Source organism: Tupaia chinensis, unplaced genomic scaffold (assembly GCF_000334495.1).
Source record: "Tupaia chinensis unplaced genomic scaffold, TupChi_1.0 Scaffold142384_1, whole genome shotgun sequence".
NCBI lineage: Eukaryota > Metazoa > Chordata > Mammalia > Scandentia > Tupaiidae > Tupaia > Tupaia belangeri.
The window spans coordinates 8,519-14,849 of record NW_006202232.1 but is presented as its reverse complement, the minus strand read 5'-3'; positions in this window follow the sequence as shown (position 1 = coordinate 14,849).

Sequence of the window (6,331 nt, the reverse complement as noted above, 5' to 3'; positions counted from 1 at the left end):
TGGAGGGGTTTTTTTTTTTGTTGTTGTTGTTGTTGTTATAGAGCATGAGCGCTTGCCAGAAAGAGAGAGACAGAGAGACAGAAATCGAGAAATCACCCCCCAGGGGGGATGGCCATGCAGCAATCCTTTCTCCTCCATTCTCCTCTCAGTATCTTGGGCACGCATGCATACATGCCTGGTGTGAGTTTAAGCCACCAAGTCCCGGACTCGAACTGTGGTCGACTACATGGGAGTCTAGCGATATAGCTGTATGCTAACTGCTGGTCCCAAAATGTGATTATCTTTTAAGTGCCTTTTCAAAATCACACTATTCTATGTTCATTTAGTGTGGAATATGAGTGATCAAGTCAAGTCAGTGTCAAAATCTGGAGGAGAAGATGATCAAGAATCTTCCCAGTCAGTTGGACCTGTGGTTGTGAGTACTTTAACACTTGATACTTTCTAGTAGCAGAAATTCATTTTTGTGGATAATGTTGTTCAACTAGTATAGGTACACTAATAAAGTTCTTGCATGCTGATAAAAAATGATAATTTCATGAAAGAAACATTGATCCCGGAAGATTACATTTTGGGTTTTCCTGAATAGATGGCCTTCTGTTCTCCAGATTTTGCCAGTGACTTCCTCTTATGCTTATTGACAACAGATTGTATGCACCCAACCCAACATAGATAACTTAACTTCCAAAGACCTTGTGGGTAACTCTTCTTGGAGTAACCTCTGTGTGAAAAGAGCAATAACTTGAGAATTAATGAGTTCTCTCTTTAAAGTTCTCTCTTTAAGAGAACTTTAAGAATAAGTATATAGAGGGCCTGCAGGTGATGTGGTTGGGGTGCTGGATTCCTACATGGCCAACTGTGGTTTGAGTCCCAGACCCAGCAGCTTAAAAAATCACAACAAACAAACAAACAAAAAAATTTTTAAAAAAAGAATATATAGCATAGTGTTGGAGAAATGTCTTTATATGTATGGTCAGAAATATCTGTATATTCTCTATATTTATCTTACTGGCATGTATTAATAAAAAATTTTTTATTTGCATGCACACGCCCCCCTAGACCTGGCAACTCTGTAATGAACAGGCTCAATTAGTGGGGGCACCAAGTGCAAGCCATGTTATACCTGCTCAGGTGAGAGAAGATGAAGGAGCATCTGGGGCTCAAGATGAAGGAATGGGGAAAAAGAGTGCTTATTAGATGTTGGTGTGTGTATGTGTGTATATGTCTTAAGCATTGCAACAAACCAGGTACAAGAGGAAAAAAAAATAGAAATAACATTTGAAAACTGTTTAAAAAAGTGAAGAGGGTAGAGTTTGCAGCTTGCTTTAGGGGAATACTCTACTATGATAAAATGTCCCCATTTTATAAATGAGAGAACAGAGGCTGAGGAATTGTGTTTCATCAAATGAGGAATTGTGTTTCATCAAAGAAATCCTTGACTGGTGAATATAAAAAAAAATATGTGTTTTGTTCTGAAGTTTGTGTCTTTCTTCCCTGTGTGTTGCTGTAAAAAAAGTTAACAACCTTGCTTAAAATGTTTAAAACAGTAAGGTAGCTCAGTACTATCTCCAAAATAGTCCCAATTCAGTGAGCAGGAACAGAAATGAGTCAATGAATGAAGGCCATTTTTCTTTAATTGTTATTCTTATATGGTAAATTTGATAAAAGTTGGTTAATTCAGGATACTGGTTAATAGGCAGCTGGTTTAGTATAATTTTATCATTTTAGTTGACAAAATAGTTGTACATATTCATGGAGGATGGTGTGGTTCTTCAATACACTTATATAATTTGTAAGAGTCAAATCAGGGCAATGACATATCCAGCATTTCAAGCATTTACCATTACTTTATGTTGTAAACATTCGAAATTCTTTCTTCTAGCTATTTTGAAATGTACATTGAATTGTCACCAACTCTACTGTGCAATGGTACTGTAGAACTCATTTTACTTATCTACTTGCCCTCTTGTATCTGTTTTTCATAAATTTTATTTATTTATTATTACTATTATTATTATTAGTATTTTGTTATAGGACTCATGTGCTCACCAGAGAGAAAGAGCAAGAGTCTGAGAGCAAGAGTGAGAGAGAGAGAGAAAGAAAGTGAGAAAGCAAGCCACCAGGTCTAGGACGTGAACTGTGATTGGCCATGTGGGAGTCCAACACCTTAACCACTTTGCAACTTGCTGGCCCCAACCCTCTTGTATCTGTTAACTAAGTCATCCCTCTTTCTCCTTTCCAGCCTCTGATATTCACCATTTCATTCCTTGTGTCCATGCAATCAAATCTAGCTTCTACTAATGAATGAGAGCATAGAGTGTTTGTCTTTCAGTGCCTAGCTCATTTCACCTAGCATTATTTTCCCCACATTATCCCATGTTGCCACAAATGACAGGATTTCGTACTTTTTTATGGGTGAATAATATTTAGTGGTCTATATATGCCACATATCTTTGTCTATTCATCATTTATTAGACACCTAAGTTGATTCCGTCTCTTAGCTGTTGTGAGTAGTGCTGCAGTAAACATGGTAGTGCAGATCTCTCTCTCTCTCTTTTAAAGAATTATTTTATTTAACTTTATTTATTTATTTTAATTTGACCAGAGAGGGACAGAACAAGAGTGAGAGCGAAAGCGAGCGAGCGAGAGAGCAAGCTGCCAGGTCTGGGACTCGAACTGTGGTTGGCCATGTGGGACTCCAGCGTCCTTAACTACCATGCCACCTGCTGGCCATGATATCTCTTTGACAAACTGATATTTTAAAGTTATACACCCAACAAGGTATTGATAACTAGAAAACATGGGACCAGCAGATGGCATAACGGTTATGTTGCTGGACTTTCACATAGTCAACCATGGTTTGAGTCCTGCATCCATGTCATTCATGACTCTGCCATTTTTGAAAAGGACAGACCAGTTGGTTTGCAGGATGTTCATCAATTTACGCTTTTTCTTGTAAATTTTTTTTTCAGTTTATTTTTTCCATGAGTATGAGAGAGACAAATATCCAGCATCCCTGATGTCCCTATCCACTTTTAGCTCCAGCCAGCCCAGGATCATAGGCATGCATGTACTCAGTGTACTCAGGGAAGTTTCTGATCACGAACTGGCAACCTTCCCATGTGGGTCAGCCTTGCAGAGCTTTGCATTTACTGCTGTATCACTATCTGGGCCACCTTTTAATTTTTTTGAAATAATTATTTAGCTTTATTTATTTATTTTAATTTGACCAAAGAGGGGCAGAGAGAGAAAGAGAGCAAGAGAGAAAGTGAGAAAACAAGCTGCCAGGTCTGGGAATCAAACCATAGCTGGCTATGTGGGAATCCAGCACCCTTAACCACCACACCACCTGCTGACATGGGCCACCTTTTAAAAAAGAGTTTTAAAGAAACTTTGTTTATTGGTGCCTCCTTATGTTATATAAGTGCTAAGTGCTAGGGGTTTAAGTACTGATGAGAAGCTCTTTGCTGTGCCTACTATGAGGATGAAGACCATTCTCTGCAACCAGACAGTCGACATTCCTGAGAAGGTTGACATCACCCTGAAGGGACACACCGTTGTCATAGTGAAGGACCCCCGAGGAACCCTGAGGAGGGACTTCAACCACATCAATGTCGAGCTCAGCCTCCTTGGGAAGAAGAGGCTGCGGCTTGACAAATGGTGGGGAAACAGAAAGGAGCTGGCAACCGTTCACACTATCTGTAGTCATGTCCAGAACATAATCAAAGGTGTTACATTGGGCTTCCACTACAAGATGAGGTCTGTGTATACTCATTTCCCCATTAACGTCATTATTTAGGAGAATGGATCTCTTGTTGAAATCCGAAATTTCTTGGGCGAAAAATACATCCAGAGCGTTTGAATGAGACCAGGTGTTGCTCGTTCAGTATCTCAAGCCCAAAAAGATGAGTAGATCATTGAAGGCAATGATTGTTTCAAATTCAGTTGCTTTGATACAGCAAGCCACAACAGTTAAAAATAAGGATATAAGAAAATTCTTGGATGGTATCTATGTCTCTGAGAAGGGTACAGTCCAGCAGGCTGATGAGTAAGATCTAAGAGTTTTCCAGCTACAGTAACAAGGTGGATAATTTCTAAGGTCTTCATATAACATTTTAAAGATGATAAAAGACAACAATTTATTTGAAATTTTCTTAAACTGATTATCCTTTTCCAACTACTTGGCAAGTAAGCAATTGAGTAAATAATTACTTCTGGTAATAGGAGTATACTAAGGACAATACAGAATTCCTGATCAGGAATTTTTTTTTTGCCTAGTTGTTTTTCTTCGCAGGAACAAGTGGCTTAAATTTGATTTTTGAAGGAATAGCAAAGATATTTCAGGCAAGAGAAATACAGTACCAGGGAATGTGGCTGTTCATCATGGATATAGAGGTTGAGGAAGATCCTGAGGCTAATTTTACCTTGGCATTTGTAAAGAGATGTGTCCTAGTCATTTGTAAAGAGATACCTGAGAAGTGGAACAAAGTGATAAAACCTTACTACAAGCTACAAGATGTAGTTTGTGTCATGATAAAGAATAATTTTCCATCTGATGTCTCGCTAATCTGCCCTACTTCAACCGTGCACCCTAGACATTGTTTATTCTTAAAACATCTTAATTCTTCCATAATCTCTTAATTCTTTGTGTCACACTTTAAGTGTGATGTGATTTTACCATGCTGGAATATAACGTAACATGGTTCTCACAAAACAAAACAAAACAAAACAAAACAAAACAAAACAAAACAAAACTAATGAGAGACTCAAACGAATCACCGATTTATGTGATTTGGACAATCACGAGTACAATAATAGATGAGTACAAAGGGGCAACAAATTTGTCTGAGAGCTGTCTTGAGAAAGGCAGAGGGCAATATTTAAAAACCCTGCATTCCGTTTTCTGGCAACAGACTCCTGAAATGCTCTTGAGATTTGTATGCATCTTATTTACTATCATACTAGGCTAAGGATTTTATTTAATAACACTGAGGGCATGGATATCATTTTTTCCTTACTGATGTTTCATAATTTGGATAACCTTTTAATTTATGAGGGCCTGATCTGGAGTTGATCTCTGATTCAATGCAGAGATGTCCTGACATCAAGGAGGAGTGTCTATTGAATCTAGAACACATTAAAATACCAGAATCAGGTAGGTTATCCTTTAAGCATGCAAATTAGAGGGTTTCTGTTTTCCACATTATTATATTTTAATAATGTAGAGGTAATGTCACTGCTACTTTAATAACAGAATTCTCATATTAAAATTTTCCGCTATAGCTCAGACTTCAAATGCCTGACTTATAGATTTACAGGTATAGAAACAAATTTGTTCAAAGCTATATAGAATGATATAAGAGATTTTCTTACTTTTGAGTATAAGCTTTTAAACTAGCAGATTAATATTTTCCAGATGCTTTTTATAAAGGCCTTCTTTTTTTCATTTTTGTGACTTTTTAAAAATTAATTAATATATTTATTTGCATTCATTCACTGTACATCATTACAGCATACAAAATGAGATTTTCCATCCAGAGTACACTGTATATTGTCTCAATCAAGCACATCAACAAACATGTTATTGTCAGCAAATAATTTTCCATTTCTTGTTTTCTGTATGTTTTGCTTTGTTTTTTCCCCCATCCTTGATTCCCTATCTCTTACCCTCTGCCATCTCTCACTCTCCTCCCACACTGTCTCTGGTATTTATGTTTGCTTTCTGTACTGTTTTCCCCCCACATTGTATTGAGTTACTGAAGACCTTAATTAATCTAAATATTTTCAGAGCAAACACAGCTGATATATACATTTCCATAGACACAAGTCCAGTATATACTGCATAGTGACTTAATCATTTATATTATAAAAAATTTTCCATTTCTAGTTCCTAGAATTATTTTTATCCCTCTTTCTCACCCTCTGTCTTTTCCCATCCTCTTCTCACACTATCTCTGGTGTCTACAATTGTCTTTCATTCCTTTCCCACCCACCTTGTATTGATCACACAACTTCTTACATAATCTAACTATTTTCAATAATGAGTTCACTCATTACTATTAAGAAAACCAGTTTTAACTTAAATAAAAGAAATAAAAAAAAAGAAAAAGAAATACCAAGGAACTTTGCTTAAAGCCATGAAACAGGTTAGGATTCTGTTCAAATGGTAGGTGCATGAACCTATCAGTCTCGTGTACTTTTATCTTCTGTTCTAGTTCAATTTTCCTGATTAAATTCTGGGATATAATATTCAACCCCAGACTTGTCCCTATGATTAAGTTGGCCACTTTCTTACTTTTTGAACTCTTATTTCCGTGTGTCTGAATTTAATTTT